This window comes from Lucilia sericata, unplaced genomic scaffold (assembly GCF_015586225.1).
Source record: "Lucilia sericata isolate MDLA Ls3-8-SP2 unplaced genomic scaffold, ASM1558622v1 Contig000093F_arrow, whole genome shotgun sequence".
NCBI classification, from domain to species: domain Eukaryota; kingdom Metazoa; phylum Arthropoda; class Insecta; order Diptera; family Calliphoridae; genus Lucilia; species Lucilia sericata.
Window position 1 is genome coordinate 65622 of NW_023994125.1, and position 26679 is coordinate 92300.

The window sequence follows — 26679 nt, forward strand, 5'->3', positions numbered from 1 at the left end:
CAATTATCTGCATATTTAGTAGTGAAACGAATTTAAGGAGGAATACATTTGACTCTGTAGAAGCTTTATTTAAGGATTATGATTTTAGTGGTACTAATTGTTTTTATTTTTCTTATTGTTGCTAATAGTTTAAGATTATTTTTGTTCTCCTTTATTTTCTTAATTATTAATCACAGAATAAGCAATTGACTTTAATAGAAGGCTGAATGTAAGTCGCATTTGATGAAATCGTTAAAAACTTGTTCTCAAAAGAAATAATGAAATTTCGTAAAGAAAACTTCTCTCTCTATCTCTCATAGAGCGATTTTTTTCCAAGAAAACGTCCACAAGATCATGATAAGTTCATATGATCTTAACGATATTTTCTAAGGAAAATTTCATTATAATATGGATACGAATAATTTGGTTTTATAATATTTTGTTAAATACAATGATCTTAATTATAATGATCTTTTCCAGGAAAGATTTATCTAGAAAAAAAGGACATTAGAACACAATGATCTTCTTTAGATAAAAGTACATTGAAAATGATTATCTTAAGCTTAATGATTAAATATGACGATCTTATTATAATGATTTTTTCTAGGAAAGGATTATCTGAGAAAAAAGATAATCCGATCACACTGATCTACTCTAGAGAAGAGATCATTAGAATTTAATTCTCTGAAACATAATGATTTTTTTTTTTCTTGAAAAATACGAATCATGATCTTTTCTAGTGTAATGTTTAATACAGTGATCTTCTCTAGAGAAAAAGTCATGAGATATTAATGATCTTTTCTTAACAAAAATTTATTAGAATAAGATGATCTTTTTCAGATAACCGTTCATCAAAACTCAATGATATTTTCTCTAGAGAATATTCATTTTAATCACAATGATCTTTTCTAGAGAAAAGTTCATTTGAATATGATGATCGTAATGATATTCTTTAGGAATAAAGATCTTATCCTTTATATTAGGACGATGTTTCTAGGAAACAAGTTTGTATAATGTAACGAACTTAATAATGATCTTTTCTATTAAAAGTTTCATCAGATCATAGCGATCTTTTCTAGGATAAGTTTCAGTAGATCATAATGATCTTTTTTATATCATCAGATTAAGGCGATGTTTAAGATAGATAAAATCTTCAGATTCTAATGATCTTTTATAGAGAAATGTTCTTTAGATATAATTCAATTGATGAACTTGATTGTAATGATATTTTCTAGGAAAATTTTTAACATATCATAATGATCTCTTCTAGAGAAAAGTTTATCAGATTAAATCGATCTTATCTCGAGAGATGTTATTCAAATATTGATGATAATTTCTAAAAAAAGTTAATCAAATTGCAATGACAACTTTTAGAGTAAAATTGAACAGATCCAGATGTTTCTAGAGAAAATTATTTAAATACTTAAATTTTTTCTAGAGAAAAGTTCATCGATATACTTAATTATAATGATATTTTCTATGAAAAGTTTCATCAAATCTTAACGATCTTTTCTAGGAAAACTTTCAGCAGCTCATAATGATCTCTTCTAGAGAAAAGTTCATCAGATTAAGAAGATTTTTTTATAGAGAAATGTTTCTTAAAAAGTTAATCGCATTCCAATGATAATTTCTAAAGTAAACTAGAAAAATTTTCATCATATTCTGAAGGTTTTTTATAGAGAAAATAATTGTAATGATCTTTTCTAGATTATAAGATTATGGTGATCTTTGTGATCTTTTCTAAAAAAAAGTTTCAGTACATCATAATGATCTCTTCTAGAGAAAAGTTCATCAGGTTAAGAAGATATTTTCTAGAGGAATGTTTCTAAAAAAACTTAATCGCATTCCGATGATAATTTTTAAAGTTAACTTGATCAGATTTGAAAGTTTGTTTTTACAGAAAAATTCATCATTTTCTGATGGTCTTTTATGATCTTTTCTAGATCATAAGACTATGGTGATGTTTTCTACAGATAAGTTCATCATATTCTGACGATCTTTTATACAGAATAGCTAATCAGATTCTCATGATATTCTCTAGAGAAAAATTCATCAGATATTGATAATAATTTCTAAAGAAAAGTTCATCAGATTCTTATGGTAATTTCTTAAGTAAACTTGATCTGATTCTCATTAGGGTTCCATAAATCGACTTTCGAATAATCAAACAATCACCTTTTGTCGAAAAAAGTCGAAAAGTCGAAGTCGACTATTTTGTTCCAAAAAAATCGATAACTCAACTATCGTCTATGAAAAAATTCGAAAAGTCGACTTTGTAAATAAAAGTCGAAAAGTCTAAGAAAGTCGAAAAAAGTCGAAAATTCGTAAAAAGTCGAAAAGTCTGAAAAGTCTGAAAAAGTCGAATAAAGTCTGAAAAAGTCGAAAAAAGCCGGAAAAAGTCGAAAAAAGTCGAAAAAAGTCGGAAACAGTCGAAAACTCGAAAATAGTGGAAAAAAGTTCAAAATAGTCGAAAATTTGAAAAAAGTGGAAAAAAATCAAAAACTCTATAATAGTCGGAAAAACTCGAAAAAAGTAAAAAAATAGTCGAAAAAAGTCGAAAGAAGTCGAAAATAGTCAAAAAGTAGGAAAAAGTCGAAAAGTCGGCTATTTATAAAATACTAAAAGTCGAAAAGTCTAAAAGTCGACTTTTAATTAAATAAAAAAGTCGAAAAGTCGACTTTTAACTAAATGCAAAAAGTCGACTTTTCGTTTCAACTATAGAACCCTAATTCTCATAATCTTTTCTATAGGAAAGTTCTTCAGATATTGATGATAACATTGAAAGCAAATTTTATGAGATTCTGCTGATAAACTAGATCAGTTTTTTTTGATTTTATATACATAAGTATAGTGCTAGATCCTGGAAAAATATTCTCAAAATACCATAGACTTTAATAAATAAACTTTTGCCAGAATATAAAGAAAGTTTTAAAGTCTAATCTTAAATTTTAACAGTTTGTTTTTGCACCTGGTCTCTTTATGAACCTTTTTAAAGTTTATTCTTAAATAAAACCCAATTTTATTTACATAAATACATACATCAAAGGAATATTTCAAAGAAAAACACACTGACTTGTAATCAAAAGTAAGCAAATTTAAAGTCTTTAGCTTGACCTCGAACTTTTTATTCTGCAAATCACATTTTCTTTGGTTATTTTTTTTTTTTTGTTACTTGGTTTTTATTATGGTTGTCTTACATCCTGCCAACACATACTTTTACACATTTACTTTCTTTTTTTATTATTATTATAGTTGTTGTCATTGTTGTCTTTGTCTTCTTTTTCGCCTTCATCATTTATCTCTATTGAAATGACTGATGGATGTTTTTGGTATGGAAATGAAATGAAAGTTATTTGTTGGTGTGTGTATGTGCGTGTGTGTGTTTTGTCTCTCTGTGTGCTTTTAAATTTTAAGAACATCATTAATTTTAAGTTTAGTGCCTCCTCTCGTCATATATTTGCACTTAAATAAATGTTGTTGTTCCTGGTAATAATAATGATTTTGACGATGACGACGACGACTACGACGGAGATGAAGATGATGAAGTACCAACCAAATAACCAGCCAACCAACTAAAAGTGTTGTATATAATTATGCAGATAAAGAGGATGTCAAACGTAGTGGTGGAGTAGTAGAACGGAAGTGAGATAGGGAAAGAGCGAAAGAGAACAAATGAGATATTGCCAAAGTACGAGTACACTTTAATTTAATTAAATGTCATATTTTATATCAATTTAGGTAATATAGGACACGTACACATCAACGAACATACATAAATAATTGAAATTACGCACATATACAAGCGAATAATAAAATTACCCAATCAACCTATATAATTCAGATTTCAAAAAATAATTTGTTTGAAATCCGCAATATTATTTTTTTTTTATTGAATATTATGTTCTCATTACCTCTTGAATGCTAATTTAAGTAAAATTTCTCTTTCTCACATCTAATTGTTTGCTGGGCCTACTCACTGCAGTAGTAAATGCAAAAACAAAAAAGCTGTCAATGTTATTAGAATAAGCCAGTCAAGTCAGCATTAGCAGTAACAACAACTCTTTACTCGGTATTAAAATTCTGCAAAATTAAGTTCATTTTTATTTTGATGAAGTGTACTCTTTCGTGAATGTATTTGTTTGTATTGACGTATGCAAGTTTAAGTTTCAGTGTATATGTGTTTGTCTATCTGTCAAAGTTTAAAGGTGAATTATGAATATTTAGAGCAAAATATCAAGTCATCTGTAATTATTCTCTGTCTCTGGAAAATTTTAACTAATTTATCAGAGAGTTAAATGACTACCAGACAGAGTGGCAAAATGACAGATTGCTTTTTAGTTTTTCATTATACAAATGAAGTTTTTGTTTTTAATTGTTTGAAATGAAAATGCTATCCTACTGACATTTTGAGTTTTGATAAAACCTTTAATGTGTCTGATTGAGTCAAGATGTTTTGTTGGAAGAAAAAAAAAATATTTTCTTGTAATTGCTTAATGAAATGAGGAAAGTTTGAAAAGGTAATAAAGTTTGTGTAGAAATTCTAAATTTTTATCTCATAATTATGTCGGAAAGAATCTTATGACGTTTTCTTTAGAAAACATCGTTAAAACTTTTTCTTACAAAAAATTTATCTTTAAAATCTGTTGAACTTTTTCTTAGATAAAATCATCAAAATCTGTTGAACTTTTGTTAAAACAATTTCATATTACATATCGAAATCGAATGTATTTTTCTTAACAAAGGATCACTTTTCTATAAGAAAAATAATGAAATTTTCTTTGAAAAATATCGTAAGAATGTGATGTCAAAGATTTACAGAACCTGATGAAATTTTCTTCAGAAATATCATCAGATTTCTATCAACTTTATGTTAGAAAAGATCGTCAGAATGTAAAAAATTTTTAAAAATTTTGAGGAAATTTTCTTAAAAATATTTTATTTTAACAATTGCTACACTATTTCTGATACAAAAACATCAAAATCTGATAAACTTTTCTTTGAAAAAGATCATCGAAATCTAAATAAAAAAGTTCATATGAATCTGACGAATTTTTTTTGAAAAATATCACAAAATCTGATGAAATTTTTTTTTCAGAAAAGATCATTAGAATCTGATGAAATTTTCCTTAGAAAAGATCATCAGATTCTGATGATTTTTTTTTTATTAGAAAGATCTTTCGAATCTGATGAAAGATTCCTTAGAAATTGTCACCAGAATTTTTTTTTTGAAAATATCATCAAAATCCGAATAGAAATGATCATTAAAATTTGATGAATTTTTGTTTATAAATCTTGAGAAATGATCATCAGAATCTGAAAAAATTTTCTTTAGAAAAGATCTTCAGAATCTGATAAAATTTTCTTTAGCAAAGATCAGAAAAAATTGACTTTAAAAAAGATCTTCAGAAACTGATGAAATTTTCTTTAGAAAATATCATCAGATTTTGATAGAATTTTCCTTGGAAAGATATTCAGAATCGATCATTAGAATCAGATGAAATTAATCTTTAGAAAAGATCATCAGAATTCGAAGAAATGTTCTTAGAAACTATAATCAGAATCGGAATAAAAAAGATCATTAGAATCTAATAAGTTTTTCTTTAACAGTGATCATCAGAATCTGATGAATTTTTATTTATAAATCTTTAGAAATGATCATCAGAATCTGAAGAAATTTTCTTAGAAATTATCATCAGAATCTGAAAAAAAAAATGTTTGAGAAAATATCATCGGAATCTAATGAAATTTTAGAAAAGATCATCTAAATCAGATGAAATTTCGATGAAATGATCAGTAGAATATGTAGAAACTTTCTTTCTAGAATATTATAAGAATCATTTCTTCAGAAATGATCAGATCATCTAAATCAAATGAAATTTTCTTTATAAATGATCATTAGATTTTCTTTTTAAATGATCATCAACCTTTCTTCTCAAAAGAAGATCTAAATATGTAAAAATCAACTTTAAAAAATATCTTAGAATCTGGTGAAATGTTCTTTATTAAAAATCATCAGAATAAGATGAACTTTTTTTTAAAAAATATCAGAATCGCATGAATTTTTCTTTAGAAAAGATCCCCAGAATCTGAAGAAATTTTCTTCAGAAATAATAATCAGACTTCGAATATCATCAGAATATTAAGAACTTTACTTAAAAGAGATTATTAGAATCAGACGAAAGAAATTATATTCACAATCTTATTATATTTTCTTTACAATAGAACAACTGCAGTTTTTTTTTTATTAAAGATCATTATTATCTGATGATATTCTCTTAAGAAAAGATCCTAAAAAGTTTGGTGACACTTTCTTAAGAAAAATTCTTCATAAAGTAAACTTTTAAGAAATATCGGCAAAATTTGTTAAGATTTGATATTTTTTATAGAAAATATTTTCTATAAAAAAGATCACCGAACTTTGAGGCGATATTCTTAAGAATGCGTAAGAAATTTTGAACTAAAAATTTAGTTAACAACACGCACTTATGATTTTATTTATATAATATTGCTATTATTAACTTAAATGTTATTTTTAATTTTTCTATAAAGGAAATACAAAGCATGCCCTTAACTATCTTTTGTTTGTTTTCCAAAAAATTATTACTAAATTATAAATAGTCTTTTTAGTATTTGTTGTTTTGTTAAGTGTTATTACTATTATTAAATTACATAATTTTAACACTATGTAGTTAATTGTGCCTTAGGCAAGTGTACAACCTATGTATTAAAAATTTATTAATAAAATTATTTTGAGTTTTTTCTCTACTCTTTTTTGACAATTTTATGAACACAATTTTCTATATACTACATATTTATAAATGAGTAAAATATCTAATTACATTTTAATTTTATATCCTTGTAGGTTCATGTTATCCAGCAATATTTAAGGTGAGTTATTACAATTTGTCTATAACAATTACTACATATCATAATACATACATACTTAGGTATATTTTGAATTTAATATAAAATTTACTATTATTAACTATAGTAGTATACATACATAGATATTTTTCTACCTAGTATTTGCTATTGTATACCAGGTTATAAATTTATCTAGAAATGTATTTTACAAAATAAAATGAATTACTGTTTAAGTTACTAAGTGACCATGATACCATTGTTACTTTTGTTATTATTATGTTTATAATTATTACTACTATTATTATTATTTGTTGTTACAGTACTATAAAACCATATTAAATATGTCTTTTTCGTATATATCAAATAATTGATCTGTTTGTGGTTTTGTTGAATTTTTGCATTATACAGGTTTGAGGTTATGTTATAACTTTCAATGTCCTCCTATAGTTTTACTCATGTATAAATTTTATTTATTTCAATACAAGCACTAAATTTGCTACATAATGTGTGACTATAGAAAGGAAATATATTAAGTCCATGTTATAAACATACATTAATTTTAATGAATGGCTTAATAAGCTTGAACATTAATTATAAAATAATAATTACTTTTTTTAAATGAACTTTTCTACCTAATAACAGAAACTACTTTAAAGTTTCTTAAGTAAGGCAAATTTCTTTTAGTTAAATTCTTGAATTAAAACTTAATTTATATGTAAAGTGGATTTAACACATTTACTAACTAAACTAAAATAATGTAGGATCATGAAAATAAACCAACATACATATTTCTGACATACTTTAATGACATATGTTCTAAACTACATATGCCAAAATTACATTTATCATTTAATTTAATGCACTTACTGCTATTAAAACCTATGTTCAGTTATTTTTGATAAGTTAAATATAGAAATTAATCAATGTCACGAACATGTTTATACCCTACATTATTATAGTGGGCAGAGTTATTATAAGTTTTTTAAGCAGAATAATATTGAATCTATACCCACCTCAAATGATTGACCATAAGGTCTATCATTGTTCAATACATCTGAGTACAAATTTGAAACTTTACGGAAACATTTCTCACGATTCCTACAACATAGATAGATAGATGGATAGATAGATAGATAGATAGATAGATAGATAGATAGATAGATAGATAGATAGATAGATAGATAGATAGATAGATAGATAGATAGATAGATAGATAGATAGATAGATAGATAGATAGATAGATAGATAGATAATAGATAGATAGATAGATAGATAGATAGATAGATAGATAGATAGATAGATAGATAGATAGATAGATAATAGATAGATAGATAGATAGATAGATAGATAGATAGATAGATAGATAGATAGATAGATAGATAGATTAGCTAGATAGATAGATAGATAGATAGATAGATGATAGATAGATAGATAGATAGATAGATAGATAGATAGATAGATAGATAGATAGATAGATAAGATAGATAGATAGATAGATAGATAGATAGATAGATAGATTTACCCCTTTCATTTGCACATCTAAAACATAGTAATGACTTGTACTTACACAACTTACTTTTCAATGACTACTATATACAGTATGCATTACTTTTTCATGCTCTAACACTGACTTATTTATAATCACATATATGGAAGTAATTATTTTGAGTTTTTTTTATTTAAGAATGGAAAATAATATTTTTTAAGAACGAACTATTAAACACGGCACCCAGGTTCGTATTCTATATAGCTAAATGGTATTCCGTTTCGACAAGACCACACCACTTGTGTGCTGATAGTTACTTGCAGCATGATATATACTAGTGTAGTATTACATCCAACTTGCAACCGTAAGATATCTCAGCAGGTTATTAAACCTAGACCCAGAGAACTCACCACGGTTGGATTTAGTGTAATTGTCAAGGAATCAATTTCTTTAACAAACCCGTTCCGCAAATGTTCGCAATAAAACATCTAGACAGTTTTGATATATAGTCGCACAAACGTCAATCTATTCATGATGAATTGCCAGAGAATACTGATCATAAATATTACGAATAAAGTGCAGTTCAGAGGTTCCATCGAACTTATAGAAATACAAAGCGAGCTTTATAAAAAAACATGATGAGATATTCATTATTTGCTATATTGGTCGTCTATTGTGATAAAATTTTAAAGAAATAACAGATTTTTAACATTCTTTCGGTTTAATAGATTTTTGTCTGGCATACACATTTTACGCCAGTTATTTCCATCCAGAGTATTCTCAGGTTCTTCAAAGGTCATCCTTTTTTTGATATTTTTTATGCCGATAATATTCGGGGTACGATTGCGTATTTGAAGCGTAAAATATTAGTTGTTGAGATAAAAACTGATTATGAGATAATCCGGTGAGATAAATTCTTCCGCTCCCAACACTAGCTATGGGAAAAAATCCAATGAAAAAACACTTTAGATTTTGGTCCGCTAAAGAATAATCAGAAAAAATTGAATTTGCATGCAATCCGATGCAATCTTTTTTTACCCTAAACCAAGTATAATTACATCCGTACTTCGATTCATGCGTCTTGTAAAATTAACATAAACTGTTTGGGAATTAAAACACATTAAGTCAGTTTATTATTGGTATTGAAAATATTGACTTAGGTAAGACGTTTCAGCAAAATGACTGTATAGCAAAGAATGGGCTTTTTGAAGCGGTAGTGACATCCAATGAATATCAAAATACTGACCTTTCAATTAAAATATTAATTGTATTGACGAATTTGCTAATATGTTGATACAACAATGGATGGATGAACCAATATTATATAAATTAAGTTTCTTATGAAGTTGTTTTTATACAATATCAAATTTCCATTTATTATATAGTCATTCAAAAGTATTTTATAACACATATTACCAAATAAAGCTGAGTTCAGTTGTTTTCAAATAAATCCCTTTTTCAAGATAATAAATGTTCGCTTTTTTATGTTTATTTTAATAGTCATGTTGTGTTATTTTTGCTGCAGATTAAATTCTTTAATTTACCTTCAATATTTTCTCCATATGACGTCTGTATTTCAAACAGTTGTCGTTTACATAAATACTATATATTTTTAAATGATACATTTATAGCCATAAATGCCTTCAAATCACTTTTCCCCCCAAAAAACCCCAATAAACCTATACATGTAGTATATGACGCGGTCAATGTCTACACAAATATTAACATTTCATTAAGAGTAAAAGGATAACAAAAAAATTAAAAATGAAATAAAAGAAACGAAATAACAAAAGAAAATATTAACAAAGCAAAATATAGTCAAAGTTGGAGCAGGAAAAAAAAATCATGAATTTCCTTTTTAAGCGACAGCAATTGAAAAAAATAGAAGGGGAAATGGCAAGCAGTCATTTGGAAATTGGAAAATTTTAAATCTCTGAATTTAAAAAATAGAGCAAGACTTTAAAAATGGAAAGCGTAGTTTGATTTGCAAAAGTGTCTATGTCTAAAATTTATAAAAATTTCTTCTATGTTTCTTATTTTCTTACCATTTTGCTGGGATATATCATAAAATGCCAAATGTATGAGTTTAATTTAACAATAGCTATTTACACTTAAAGAAATTATTTAAATTACCCAACTCGGCACAATTTAAATTAAATTGTATAAAAAAAACTATCGATTTTGTTTTGCTATCTTAACTAAATTAATATTGCCTGCCTGCTGGCTGGTTGACTTTTTATCTTTTGATCTAAGTCCCTGCTGTTAAAACCTACATAGTCTCTTATTAACTTACACACGTACAGAGACATTCTAACATTTGTTATTAAAATTACTTTAAGGTTACTGACCGACCAACCGACCCAATGCTCTAAGCTCTCTATTGTCTGTAGATAAATTTCAATTTTCTCTTGTTTTTTATATGTCTTTAGTTTTTTTTTTACTTGTTTTCTGTCACATTCCTTTCTAATTACGTTTAGGATTATTTTCAGTGTAATGACATTATAAAAGAATAAAATAAAATTTCAAAGTGACATACCGACAATTGACAATAAAGATAAATGTACTTTGGGTTCTATGTATGTCTGTAACAGGGTTGGTAGAATTGTACTTCGTTTGGGTACATTTAGGATGATATAATAATTTAAATTTTTAACTTTTCTACTATTTATCGCTTTAACGATCTATCAAGCCATCAATGTAATCTTCTATTTACTGATTTATCGATATTTCAATATATCTATTTATCGATCAATCAATTTATGGATCTATCAATATACCGATTTATTTATTTATAGATATTAATATCTATCAATCTATCTATCAATCCATTAATTAATCGATTTCGCCATCAATCTATGTTTTGATCTACCAATATATCGATTTATTGATCTATCGATCTGTCAATCTATTAATCTATAAATTCATCGATCTGTCATTTCACTAATCTATCACTTTATCGATTTATCAATCTATGTATTGATCTATTAATATGTCTATATATTGATCTGTCGATCTGTTAATATATCAATTTCCATCAATCTATAGGTCTATCAATATATCGATCTCTATCTATAGATCTATTAATCTTTCGATCTAACAATTTATCGATTTAACAATCTATAAACCTGTGTATTGATCTACCAATACATCGATATACTGATCTATCCATCAATCTATCGATCTTTTAATATTCGATATTTCAATGTATATGTATTAATATATCGATCTATCAATCTATCGATTTATTAATCTTCATATCTATCAATTTATCGAATAAGCAATCAATCTATGTTTCGATCTACCAATATATTGATCTATTGATCTGTCAATCTATTAATCTATACATTTATCGATCTTTCATTCCACTAATCTATCAATTTATCGATCTATCAATCTTTCTATCACTTTATCGATCTATCAATTTATGTATTGATCTATCAATATGTCTATTTATTGATCTGTCGATCTGTCAATATATCAATTTCCATCAATCTATCGATCTGTCAATATATCGATCTCTCGATCTTTTAATCTATCGATCTACCAATCTATTGATCTTTCAATCTATCGATGTAATTATTTACCGATACTGCAATCTATCAATGTATCGATCTACCACTTTATAGATTTATCAATGTATCGATCTACCAATCAATCTATCGATCGGTCCATCTATCGATCTATCAAATTCTTAGTAAAAATATCCTTGATAACTTTAATAAATGGGACTTTTGCAGTAAAAAATCCTTTTGTTATCTGATCATTATTCCATCAATCTATCGATCTGTCAATTTATCAATCTCTCGATCATTTAATCTATCGATCTACCAATCTATTGATATATCAATCTATCGATCTAACTACTTACCGATTCAGCAATCTATCAATGTATCGATCTATCAATCTATAGATTTATCAATCTATCGATCTATATATCTATCGATCTGTCCATCTATCGATCTATCAATCCATCTATCAAAATCTTAGTAAAAGAATCATTTTGTTATCTGATAAATTTAATAAATGGGACTTTCTCGGGACTTTCTTAGTAAAAAAATCCTTTTGTTATTTGATTTTTATTCCATCAATCTATCGATCTCTCGATCTTTTAATCTATTGATCTATTAATCTATCGATTTAACAATTTACTGATTCAGTAATTTATCAATGTATCGATCTATTAACCTATAGATTTATCGATCTAAAAATCTATCAATCTGTCCATCTATCGATCTATCAATCCATCTATCAAATTCTTAGTGAAGAATAATTTTCTTATCTGATAACTTCAATAAATGGGACTTTCTCGGGACAATTTAATAGTCAAATGTCAGCCCCGCTCTGTACAAGTACTAAATGCTAGAGTACATATGTATAATAAAAAAGGAAGAAGAATTTATAATCAGAAAAAAAGAGAGCAAACAAATAAATAACAAAAACAAAAAAAAAAAATGCAAAAGTTTTTAAACAATTGCACATACAAGTACATTTCTGCGGCTTCCCCTGCAATAAAAATGAAATAAACTAAACTACTGATATTATTGTTGTTTGTCAAAAGGGGCAGTTGTGGAAAGGAGTGTTGGCATTTGCTGGGAAGACATAAATAGAATTACAATTTCAGATGAAGTTTAATAACTAATGTTTTCTAACGCCTACGATAGGTTCCTTCCCAAGACCTCGACGCAGTAGTTTTCTTGATGAAAACGGATGGTAATTTCGCGGAAAGTAGTACCGAAACATGGGAACATGTTATGGGTACGTACGCACTTTCTGGTTTACAGGAGAGTCTATAATTACGCTCTTGTTATAGAGCAATCTTTTCTTTATATGGACTTACTCAGGGCTGTCTATTAAAATTTCTTAGAATGGACCATAGATATCAAATTCAGCTCGGTTTCTTGCCGTTAAATTCTGACAACTCCTGTTCTTCCCTTTCTAATTTCTAATTCTTTCAAAACTCTGTCTACAAATAACTAACAATGTATGCATACGAGAGAGAATAACTTTAACAGAGTGTTTACGTAAATGCATGAAAATGTTTGCGATTGAGTATGTGTGTATGTATGTCTATACAAGAGAATGTCTATGTATGTTTATGTTAACATGTGGCAGGCATGAAAGGTGGCTTAAATACAGACAGGACAAACAACAAGTATAATAAAGGACAAAAAAAGAAAAAAAAAACAACAAAATAAATATATAAAAAAAATACGTAACAAGTTTAAAAAAGGCAACATGAAAATTGAAAAAAAAGAAAAATAATAATGACAGAGGAAAAGAGAAATAAAAACAAAATAAAAGCGTTTGTTAACATTTGTAACTGACTGAATATAAATGAAATGAAACAGATTGACAGTGAGTGCAAAAGTTTTATTTTTTTTTTTTACTATTTTCAAGAGAGTGTGAGGACTCGAACTCGTATAAAATTTTTTTCAGTAAAGGATTTTTATTGGGTTTTTTTATTATTTCGTTATTCTTCATTTGGGTTGTTGCTTTTGTTTGGCGTTCCTTACAACAACAAATAATGGAACGGATGTCAATGAAATGTCACAAGTGTAACGAGTAAGGGAATGTATGTAGTATACAAGGTATGTGTGTGTGTGTGTATGGGTTTTAATGAATAAAATTTTAAAAAGGAATTCAAAAGCGAAAAACAAAACGAAAAAGAGCAAAAGATAAAGGCTGACTGACTGACGGAATGAATGAATGAACGAGTGAATAAAAATTGAATTGATTTAACTTATTATTTTTATTTTTTTTTCCAGTGTGTTGTCATTTCTTTGATTGTTTTTTATTAACATTACATAGCATTCATTCTACATACAAACATACATACTCACTTACTATTGCTGACTGTTAGTTAAAACAAAAATGTTGATTTTATTTTATTGTTTTTTATTCATTTTAATACTGTAATAAAATATAGAAGGAGTTGATTTTTGCCTTTTCTTTCGTCTCTTTTTTTTTTGCGACATATGCCAGATTTTAAAATTGTTTTATGTCAACTTGCCGTTTTTTTCATTCTTTTTTTTTTGCCATTAAGAATGTGGAGTTGGGTTTGCAATCTGGGTGCTGTTGACGCCATTTTGAATTATAAATATTGATATTTTATTATTGATAAATATTTTTATTTGTATGTTAATTTGTTCGTTTGTTTGTTGTGTCTACATCAACCGAAAGGACATTTGGTATGGTAAAGTAAACAATATTCTTTATGGTCATAAACAGAAATACTTTGATGTTAAAATTTCCTTTTTTTTACATCTTTTATTAAAAGGGATTAAAGACTGTATTTTGCTTGTTATTTAAAGGAAATAATTATGGTGAATATTTGTTGTTTTAAGCATAAAATATGGAAATTTAAAAAGAATTGTTGAAAAAGTAGGTTATTTTTATTGTTGAAGGGTTTTAAGAAGCATGACAACGAATTTATTTGAATTAAAATTTTAATAATTTTTATGTAAAGAAAGTAAAATGTAAAATTTTAAACAAACCTCTGTTCGCAATGTTAGAAGTAAATCCATTATATTCCGAAAACGGCCTTTAATTGAGGGTAGTTTCTTTCCTAGTAAGTTAGTTAGTTAGTTAGTTATTAGTTAGTTAGTTAGTTAGTTAGTTAGTTAGTTAGTAGTTAGTTAGTTAGTTAGTTAGTTAGTTAGTTAGTTAGTTACGTTCGTTACTTAGTTAGTTCGTTACGTTCGTTCTTTCGTTAGTTCGTTAGTTGATTAGTTAGTTCGTTCGTTTCGTTAGTTCGTTCGTTAGTTCGTTCGTTCGTTCGTTTCGTTCGTTAGTTCGTTCGTTCGTTCGTTCGTTCGTTCGTTTCGTTCGTTCGTTCGTTCGTAGTTCGTTCGTCGTTCGTTCGTTCGTTCGTTTCGTTCGTTCGTTCGTTCGTTTCGTGCGTGTACTGTTGTGCGTTCAGTTCGTTCGTTTCGTTCAGTTCGTTCGTTCGTTCGTTCGTTTGTTCGTTCGTTCGTTCGTTCGTTTAGTTCGTTCGTTCGTTCGTTCGTTCGTTCGTTCGTTTCTTCGTTCGTTCGTTCGTTCGTTCGTTCGTTCGTTCGTTCGTTCGTTCGGTCTGTCGTTCGTTCGTTCGTTCGTTCGTTCGTTCGTTCGTTCGTTCGTTCGTTCGTTCGTTCGTTCGTTCGTCGTTCGTTCGTTCGTTCGTTCGTTCGTTCGTTCGTTCGTTCGTTCTTTCGTTTCGTTCGTTCGTTCGTTCGTTCGTTCGTTCGTTCGTTCGTTCGTTCGTTCGTTCGTTCGTTCGTTCGTTCGTTCGTCGTTCGTTCGTTCGTTCGTTCGTTCGTTCGTTCGTTGTCGTTCGTTCGTTCGTTCGTTCGTTCGTTCGTTCGTTCGTTCGTTTCGTTCGTTCGTTTCGTTGTCGTTCGTTCGTTCGTTCGTTTCGTTCGTTCGTTCGTTCGTCGTTCGTTCGTTCGTTCGTTCTTTCGTTCGTTCGTTCGTTTCGTTCGTTACGTTCGTTCGTTCGTTCGTTCGTTCGTTCGTTCGTTCGTTCGTTCGTTCGTTTCGTTCGTTCGTCGTTCGTTCGTTCGTTCGTTCGTTCGTTCGTTCGTTCGTCGTTCGTTCGTTCGTTCGTTCTTCGTTCGTTCGTTCGTTCGTTTCGTTCGTTCGTTCGTTCGTTCGTTCGTTCGTTCGTTTCGTTCGTTCGTTCGTTCGTTCGTCGTTCGTTCGTTCGTTCGTTCGTTCGTTCGTTCGTTCGTTCGTTCGTTCGTTCGTTCTTCGTTCGTTCGTTCGTTCGTTTCTTTCGTTTCGTTCTTCGTTCGTTCGTTCGTTCGTTCGTTCGTTCGTTCGTTTCGTTCGTTCGTTCGTTCGGTTCGTTCGTTCGTTCGTTCGTTCGTTCGTTCGTTCGTTCGTTCGTTCGTTCGTTCGTTCGTTCGTTGTTCGTTTCGTTCGTTCGTTCGTTCGTTCGTTCGTTCGTTCGTTCGTTCGTTCGTTCGTTCGTTCGTTCGTTCGTTCGTTCGTTCGTTCGTTCGTTCGTTCGTTCGTTCGTTCGTTCGTTCGTTCGTTCGTTCTGTTCGTTCGTTCGTTCGTTCGTTCTTTCGTTCGTTCGTTCGTTCGTTCGTTCGTTCGTTCGTTCGTTCGTTCGTTCGTTCGTTCGTTCTTTTCGTTCGTTCGTTCGTTCGTTCGTTCTTTCGTTCGTTCGTTCGTTCGTTCGTTCGTTCGTTCGTTCGTTCGTTCGTTCGTTCGTTGTTGTTCGTTCGTTCGTTCGTTCGTTCGTTCGTTCGTTCGTTCGTTCGTTCGTTCGTTCGTTTCGTTCGTTCGTTTCGTTCGTTCGTTTCGTTCGTTCGTTCGTTCGTTCGTTCGTTCGTTCGTTCGTTCGTTCGTTTCGTTCGTTCGTTTCGTTCGTTCGTTTCGTTCGTTCGTTTTCGTTCGTTCGTTCGTTCGTTCGTTCGTTCGTTCGTTTTCGTTCGTTCTCGTTCGTTCGTTCGTTCTTCGTTCGTTCGTTCGTTCGTTCGTTCGTTCGTTCGTTCGTTCGTTCGTTCGTTCGTTCGTTTCGTTCGTTCGTTCGTTCGTTCGTTCGTTCGTTCGTTCGTTCGTTCGTTCGTTCGTTGTTCGTTCGTTCGTTCGTTCGTTCGTTCGTTCGTTCGTTCGTTCGTTCGTTCGTTCGTTCGTTCGTTCGTTCGTTCGTTCGTTCGTTCGTTCGTTCGTTCGTTCGTTCGTTCGTTCGTTCGTTCGTTCTTTCGTTCGTTCGTTCGTTCGTTCGTTCGTTCGTTCGTTTCGTTCGTTCGTTCGTTTTCGTTCGTTTCGTTCGTTCGTTCGTTCGTTCGTTTCGTTCGTTCGTTCGTTCGTTCGTTTCTGCTTGCTTTGGCCTCTCCTTCCTTCCCGCTTTTCTTCTCTTTCCCCCTCTTCCCCCCCGGCCCCCTTCCCTCCTTTCTTCTCTCTCCCCCTCCCTCCCCCTCCCCCCGCCCCCCCCCACCATGTCCCCCCTCCCCACAGCCCTCCTCCCCCTGCCCACCCCCACCCCCTACCCCCCCCATGCCATACCATTCAGCACCCACTTCCCAGGAGAATAATTTTTAACTCCTTTTTTTTAGCTCTTCTATAAATCATTCTTACTCTCCCCACTAATTAATATGCAGTTAATTTTAATAACTCATTTTTCTGCTGTTGCTCTCCTTTCTCGTTCTCTCCCTTCATAACATTTAATTGCAATCACATCAATTATAATTGCCATTCATTCAAGTCAGTGCATTTTAGTCTCGTCGTGTCTTTTTTAAAATAAACATGTGTTTTTTTTATTAAAAAGTGAAAGTGTTTGGAAATTGTGAATACAATTATAAATAAAATAATATAAAGTAATTAAATTTATTAATATAAATACCTATAAAGTGCCATAATAATATAATTTAGTTTTAAAAAGTTTTTTTTTTAATAATTGCAAGTGAACGTCTTTTTCTTGTTATACAATAGCGTCATAACTGTTGTTTTTTGTGCAGAAAAAAATCATTGCTGTAGCTTTGTTTTTGTGTTTTCGTGATTTCTTGTGTCTTCATTCAAAGTACCGTTTGTTTTTTATAAATTCCTTTACTTTAACGTGGATTATTGCAAGCAAATGTGATGTAATTATTTTGCCAAGGTAAATTTTGTTTTAAAAAATTTTTTTTTAAATTTTAATACTTTTTATTAATGGTTTTTATATTTTGTATGAAAACAAATTCTATGAAAACTAATATTTGGCAATCTATTTATTATAACTGTCTATTATTAAAGTTGATAACAAGTGTATTATTTATATGCTGTTGTCAGGGTTTTTAGCGTTATAAATTTATTAAAAATTCCTGTTAAATTTTGACAATTTGTTTAAAAGTTGTTCTGAAAAGATATCAGACAATATAGAAACATTTTATCTTAAAATAAAGAATTACTTAGTATTTGTCTGTAACTATTCTAGTTCAGTTCTAGTACAGTTCTTGTTCAGTTCTAGTTCAGTTCTAGTTCAGTTCTAGTTCAGTTCTAGTTCAGTTCTAGTTCAGTTCTAGTTCAGTTCTAGTTCAGTTCTAGTTCAGTTCTAGTTCAGTTCTAGTTCAGTTCTAGTTCAGTTCTAGTTCAGTTCTAGTTCAGTTCTAGTTCAGTTCTAGTTCAGTTCTAGTTCAGTTCTAGTTCAGTTCTAGTTCAGTTCTAGTTCAGTTCTAGTTCAGTTCTAGTTCAGTTCTAGTTCAGTTCTAGTCAGTTCTAGTTCAGTTCTAGTTCAGTTCTAGTTCAGTTCTAGTTCAGTTCTAGTTCAGTTCTAGTTCAGTTCTAGTTCAGTTCTAGTTCAGTTCTAGTTCAGTTCTAGTTCAGTTCTAGTTTCAGTTCTAGTTCAGTTCTAGTTCAGTTCTAGTTCAGTTCTAGTTCAGTTCTAGTTCAGTTCTAGTTCAGTTCTAGTTCAGTTTCTAGTTCAGTTCTAGTTCAGTTCTAGTTCAGTTCTAGTTCAGTTCTAGTTCAGTTCTAGTTCAGTTCTAGTTCAGTTCTAGTTCAGTTCTAGTTCAGTTCTAGTTCAGTTCTAGTTCAGTTCTAGTTCAGTTCTAGTTCAGTTCTAGTTCAGTTCTAGTTCAGTTCTAGTTCAGTTCTAGTTCAGTTCTAGTTCAGTTCTAGTTCAGTTCTAGTTCAGTTCTAGTTCAGTTCTAGTTCAGTTCTAGTTCAGTTCTAGTTCAGTTCTAGTTCAGTTCTAGTTCAGTTCTAGTTCAGTTCTAGTCAGTTCTAGTTCAGTTCTAGTTCAGTTCTAGTTCAGTTCTAGTTCATTTCTAGTTCAGTTCTAGTTCTAGTTCAGTTTCTAGTTCACGTTCTAGTTCAGTTTCTAGTTCAGATTCTAGTTCAGTTCTAGTTCAAGTTCTAGTCAGTTCTAGTTCAGTTCTAGTTCAGTTCAGTTCTAGTTCAGTTCTAGTCAGTTCTAGTTCAGTTCTAGTTCAGTTCTAGTTCAGTTCTAGTTCAGTTCTAGTTCAGTTCTAGTTCAGTTTCTAGTTCAGTTCTAGTTCAGTTCTAGTTCAGTTCTAGTTCAGTTCTAGTTCAGTTCTAGTAGAGTTCTAGTTCAGTTCTAGTTTCATTCTAGTTCAGTTCTAGTTCTAGTTCAGTTCTAGTTCTAGTTCAGTTCTAGTTTCAGTTCTAGTTCAGTTCTAGTTCATTCTAGTCAGTTCTAGTTCAGTTCTATTCAGTTCTAAGTTCTAGTTAGTTCTTGTTCTATTGAACCAAGCCTTCTATCCAAAAATCTCTGCTTAAGTTAACATATTGCAGACTCACTACAATTCCTTATCTGTTTTATTTTTAATATCTGTTTCCAGTAGTAGTATTAAAATAAATTGAACTTTTCTCCACTATAAAGTTGAAGTACTACATGACGATTAAAACAGACATGTTGCATGCCACTTGCAATATTTTTATTAAATCCATTATGAATAACATATAGCAAAAATATATGCAGCTATTTTTTTTTGAGAGCTCTTTTATTTAATTTTAAAAAAGAAAATTTTTTCAGTAACACTATTAAAAAGTAAAACAATTGAAAAAAATACAACAAAAGTAACTGCAATACTGCTGATGCTGTTGCTTCAACTAACAATTCAACAACAATTGCTATTTCAATATCAATGATATCGTTTTCATAAGCCGGGGTAAGTTGCAGTTTTGTGAGAGTTTTCCAATGTTTTTTTTTCGGAATTTAAACAAAAGTGCCACTATAAACATTTTTTATCAAGAATCATCATCGGCAACGTCATTGTTGTCGTTGTTGCCATCATCATCAGTATCAGCAGCATCATGATGATGAGAATGATGTTCTTATTGGTGGGTTAAATGCTAGTTTGGCAGTTTGACTATTTTGTTTGGTTTGTTGCACTACTCCACTAGCTGGCCATTTAGTACAGGCATTCCATAAATTGTTTTTTTTTTTTATTTTTTTTCTTTTGACCATTTTTTTGTTCTGTTGCAGAGTATCAGTTGGCTTTTCCATATTTTTTCGATTTATTTCTTTTTTCGTTTTTGCTGTTTTTGGACCAACCACTTTGTTTGGTTTTTTAAATGTATGCTGATGACGGTTGTAGTGGTGGCAACAAGAGCAGTATTTGCAAATTTTTGTATACTTAGCATATGGACTAGTGATTTATGTTCTTCTGGTTGGGGTTATGTAGGCGTTTATGTATGTATTTGACTATAAATTGTAGGAGTATTTTGTAAAAAGTTAAATTATATCATTTTGTTAGAGAATTTATAAATGTATGTGAGAGTTTGTACATTAATTTATGTTTGAAAAAGAAAATAAGGAAAATATTCTTTCAACACTTGAATAAATACAAATTAAGAAATGGTTTAAATTGCAAATTGGCAAGTACCCTACACAAGCTTAAAGGCGACTTGGTTAGATTTTCAAATAAAACTGTTCACTTTTTATACTTTTTAAATTTTTTATTCAAAATTTTTTAAATAAATGTCGATTAAGTTTGCAAAGCAAACAAAGCGGATACCCTAGTTATGCCATAAATGTTTACATGGCAAATCATTATAAATCATAGCAATTTCTATACAATTTCTCTAAAAAACCATTACTGTCACATTATTTTTCTCCGGTCAAGGTTTTTAATTATAAATGAAAAAAAAAAAAAAAAAACATCAACGCTTTCACTATTATTTAGATATTTTTTTGTTCAAATGAAATAAACAACCCAAATAGCTTAATGCTTACAATGAAGGGCATTATATAAAAATTAATGCATTTGCTGCCATTCTTTTATACAAATATACTTTTTGGCATTTGTTTTAAAAATATTTTAAAATATAATGCTGAATTGCATACAAATTTCATTGAAATTTAATTAAACGTATATATGAAAGTATTTTTTACTCAACATAATGAATATTTTATTATTATTAAAAATAAATAAATTTTTTCACTTGGATTTACTTTTTATATAACATTTCTCTAGCATAAAATTAAGACTGCTGCTGCTGCTGTTTGCTTTCTTTTTACCCCAAATTTATATTTCTAGTGGAAATTTTAGATGAATATTTGTATGCGGGTTTTTTTGAATTTAAAATTAAAAAAATATATTTTACATTCATTTGCAAAGTTAACAAACAAAAAAGTACATGTGTACGTATTCGTTACTGTACTTTTTTATGGAAATTTTCAATAAACATACACACATACGTGATGATTTTTTGCATTACCACAGGATAGTACGAAAAGTTATTTATTATTTAAGTCCTTTTTCTATGGAAAATATTCAATAAATTCTGTTTTTATAGTAAAAATTTATGATAAATTCTCTTTATAGAACATTTTTGTTAAATTTTCATGTTATAGAAAATTTTCAAAAAAATTTTCTTTTTATAGAAATTTTCAAAAAATGTTCTTTTTATAGAAATTTTCAAGAAATTTTCTTTTTATAGAAATTTTCAAGAAATTTTCTTTTTATAAAAAATTTTCTTTTTATAGAAAATTTCCAAGAAATGTTCATTTTATAGAAAATTTTCAAGAAATGTTCTTTTTCTAGAAATTTTTCAAAAAAATTTTCTTTTTATAGAAAATTTTCAATAAATTTTCTTTTTATGGAAAATTTTCAAGAAATTTTCTTTTTGTAGAAAATTTTCATTAAATATTCTTTTTATAGAAAATTTTCGATAAATATTCTTTTTATAGAAAATTTTCGATAAATATTCTTTTTATAGAAAATTTTCGATAAATATTATTTTTATAGAAAATTTTCGATAAAAATTCCTTTTATAGAAAATTTTCGATAAATATACTTTTATAGAAAATTTGTAATAAATTTTCTTTTATAGAAAAATTTGTAATAAATTTTCTTTTATAGAAAATTTGTAATAAATTTTCTTTTAATAGAAAATTTGTAATAAATTTTCTTTTATAGAAAATTTTCTTTTATAGAAAATTTTAATAAATTTTCTTTTATAGAAAATTTTTAATAAATTTTCTTTTATAGAAAATTTTTACTAAATTTTCTTTTATAGAAAATTTTTAATAAATTTTCTTTTATAGAAAATTTTTAATAAATTTCTTTTATAGAAAATTTTAATAAATTTTCTTTTATAGAAAAATTTTAATAAATTTCTTTATAGAAAATTTTTAATAATTTTCTTTTATAGAAAATTTTTAATAAATTTTCTTTTATAGAAAATTTTAATAAATTTTCTTTTATAGAAAATTTTTAATAAATTTTCTTTTATAGAAAATTTTTAAATAAATTTTCTTTTATAGAAAATTTTTAATAAATTTTCTTTTATAGAAAATTTTAATAAATTTTCTTTTATAGAAAATTTAATAAATTTTCTTTTATAGAAAATTTTTAATAAATTTTCTTTATAGAAAATTTTTAATAAATTTCTTTTATAGAAATTTTTAATAAATTTTCTTTTATAGAAAATTTTAATAAATTTTCTTTTATAGAAAATTTTAATAAATTTCTTTATAGAAATTTTAATAAATTTTCTTTACAGAAATTTTTAATAAATGTTCTTTTATAGAAATTTTAATAAATTTTCTTTTACAGAAAATTTTTAATAAATGTTCTTTTATAGAAAATTTTTAATAAATTTCTTTTATAGAAATTTTTAATAATTTTCTTTATAGAAAATTTTAATAAATTTCTTTATAGAAAATTTTTAATAAATTTTCTTTATAGAAAATTTTTAATAAATGTTCTTTTATAGAAAATTTTTAATAAATTTCTTTTACAGAAAATTTTTAATAAATGTTCTTTATAGAAAATTTTTAATAAATGTTCTTTTATAGAAATTTTCTGTTTATAGAAAATTTTCAATAAATTTTCTGTTTATAGAAAATTTTCAATAAATTTTCTGTTTATAGAAAATTTTCAATAAATTTTCTGTTTATAGAAAATTTTCAATAAATTTTCTGTTTATAGAAAATTTTAGATTAAGTTTCTTTTATAGAAAATTTTCGATAAATTTTCTTTTTATAAAAAATTTCCTTAAATTTTCTTTTTATAGAAAAATTTTCGTTAAATTTTCTTTTTTATAGAAAATTTTCGTTAAATTTTTTTTTTTTATAAAAAATTTTCGTTAAATTTTTTTTTATAAAAAAATTTCGTTAAATTTACTTTTTTATAGAAAATGTTCATTAAATTTTCTCTTTTGTAAAAAATTTTCAATAAATTTTCTCCTTTGTAGAAATTTTTAATAGATTTTCTCTTTTGTAGAAAAATTCATTAAATTTTCTCTTTAGTAGAAAATTTTCAATAAATTTTCTTTTTTGTAGAAAATTTCAATAAATTTTCTTTTTGTAGAAAATTTTCGTTAAATATTCTTTCTATAGAAAATTTTCGTTAAATTTTCTTTTTATAGAAAATTTTCATTAAATTTTCTTTTTTGTAGAAAATTTTCATTAAAATTTCTTTTTTGTGGAAAATTTTCTTTTTAGTAGAAAATTTTTTTTTTAGTAGAAAATTTCCTTTTTATAGAAAATTTTCGTTAAATCTTTTTCTATAGAAAATTTTCTTTAAAATTTCTTGTTTGTAGAACATATTCATTAAAATTTTCTATTTTGTAGAAAATTTTCATTAAATTTTTTTTGTAGAAAATTTTCATTAAATTTTTTTTTTGTAGAAAATTTTATTCTTTTTTCACATACTTTTTCCCTAAAACTTTTAATAGATGGCCTCGTACATGAAACAAATTATATAGAAACAACAACAAAACTGCATAAATATTAGAAAATATAACAACATGTACAAGTATTCAACGAACGAATATTTATTTACATTGAACTTTAATTTCTATTCAAATTACTCATACGTAACAGTGAACTAAAAAAAGCGAGTAACTGAATGTGTGTATGAAGCATGAGTAGTTGTGCGTATAATCAAACGAACGAGTAGGTGAGAGCAGGTGGGTGGATGGTGGTGTCAGTTGTAGTACAAGGGCACATCTCTAACCATACAATTTTGCAGAACACACGACTAAACTTATTCACTCACATAAATTCAGGTTTTTGTTGTTGTTGTTTATGAATAAAACGAAGAAAATTAAAAATGTGAAGAAAATAATGAAAAAAAAGAGTATGTACTCGTGTATTGCATCAAGTACCCTCTCAATTGTTGGTGAAGTTATTTGTAAATATTAAAATTGCATGGTTTTTATTTAAAGAAAAATCTCGTTTTTTTTAAAAAACGTTTTACAGTTTTTTTTATTTTTTCAACTGCTATGGCTGTTGTTGTTTTTTAATTTTATTTTTTTGTAATTTGTATTCGTTGCCTCAATTGTGTTTATTTTACGAGCTGACAAAAACAAACACACGAATAAAAACATTATTGCCCAAGGCCATCTTTATACATACAACAGCAACAACAATAATCACACAAACAAATATTAATTTGTACACATGTATGGGTATAATGTTAAAAATTTTGAAATGTTAGCATGTACTTACTTTTACCTAAACATCATCATACACTCTAACGATTCAATTCAAATTAGATGTACTACTAAAAATTATAAGCGTCCCCTCGAAATACATACTTGCATAAATACATACTTACAGTATTGTTTGAAATCTAAGCAACTTTTCCTTACAAAAGATACATTTGGTTTATTAAACAGATTATACTGCTGCCATTACATTATATCAATCCTACATGAATATGTGATAAATGTGTAATGGTATTTTATGTTGTAAAGATTTTTACTTTTTACCATAGTGTTAAGAACTTAAGTTACTTTCAATACTTCATATTCTTTCTTTTAAACTCAATATCTTGTTTTGAACTACGGTCGTTTTTAGAAATATTATAATTTTTTAAGAAAAAGTTGCAAAATTTAAAAATGTTGCTTTGGTTTCGAACACAACTGTTCCTTACCACTTATCCATTTGTAAGTATGTATTTAAGTAGCTGTTTATACATGGACTTTGTTGCTGTTTGTTTGCATATTGTGGTTAAAATTTTTAGTTGTTCTATTTTGTTTCTGTGTGTTTGTGTGTGTGTAGTAGTAAATTAACACCACTCAAAAACAAACAAACGAACAAATAACGGCAACAACGATGAGGCTTGATTAGCCTGTGTATGTACATGTTTGTGAATAGGATTTTTACGCGTGTTTGAATGTTGGCTAAGTTGGCATATTAGCTGTTAACCCTCTAACGAGCGGTGGCCTAAAGCTAGTAGTTTTTTCATTAGTTTTTCATATTGAATAATAATACTTGCTCGAAACTTTTTGGTTTTCAATTTCCAATTCTAATATTTTTTATAGCCGGTAAAATTTTTATATTGTAATGATTTACTGCCAAATGAACTGTCATGCTGCTCCAATTTATTTACATTTATGATTAGTCTACTCTGGCCCTGGAAATCTACAGTTACGAGAATGAAATCATCATTGATTATCTCTTCGAGAACGTCAACCATGGAATCCTGAGCTCACAGATAGACATATCTATGCCCTCGTTTACGTTTTTAAATCGCCCACATAATCGGATGCTGATATCTTTTGAAGTTCGAAGTCCAAATACTAACTTTATCATATACAGGACAGAAACGTTAATCATGGAATTTGCCCAGAGGGAAAAAGAAATATACACGCCTGGTACCAAATTGACACCATACTGTTTATAATTTTTCAATGCCATCCGTTGTCGAAGTATATACATGCGTACGACAACACTATGAAATGTTGACAACATTGCAAGAATTCGTTGTCGAAATCTAAATTTTATACACATCCGTTGTCTAAATGTTAACAAACGTGGTAAGCTCACTAATGACAAACAATCCGTTGCTAATAGTGAGCTTACCACGTAGCTCCTATCGTACTGCTCCAGGATAGTTTAAATTTTATAAAATTTCACATTTTTCTATAACTTTAAATACCTATAACTTTTGCGATCAGCTTTTCATTGGTTTGGAGCGTATACTTGATAAGAAATATATAAAAATTACTCATACCACCCGTGGCACAATTCAATTTATTTATTTGTCATATGAAAAACATGTTGTATGAGTAATTTTTATATTTTAATTCTAAATCAAACTAAATTGGTTTTAACTTTTAACCCGCAATTGGTATTTCAATGCAAAATATTCATTATTTTTAAATTTCATATCATCGTAAAGTTACAAATCTTTAATTATTCAACATTTCTCTTCAAACTTAGCTACTTTCATAAGGCATTTAAAGGGTTAAAAAGAGCAAAAATAAATTTAAAAGAAAATAAAAATCAAAATTTTGCAGGATTTTTTGGAGGCAGCGATTACGTATTATTATGTCATGATACGTACCAGCAAGTACGTGTATCCATGCAATATTTTCTACAATAAAAAAAGCCACAAAATAACACAAACTCACATACATACTACATACATGTATGAAAACTTTTATTAGGTCACTTTATTTACATG

General features: G+C 28.1%; 1 protein-coding gene across 1 annotated transcript in view; it reads left to right on the forward strand.

Annotated features, from left to right (window-relative positions):
- LOC119599842 (probable serine/threonine-protein kinase DDB_G0282963) overlaps window positions 1-26679 on the forward strand; it is a 232890-nt gene that overhangs the window by 33022 nt on the left and 173189 nt on the right. Inside the window, exon 2 of the mRNA XM_037949750.1 lies at window positions 6842-6867. The gene's annotated coding sequence lies outside the window, so the exon portion shown is untranslated. The remainder of the gene's footprint in view (window positions 1-6841; window positions 6868-26679) is intronic.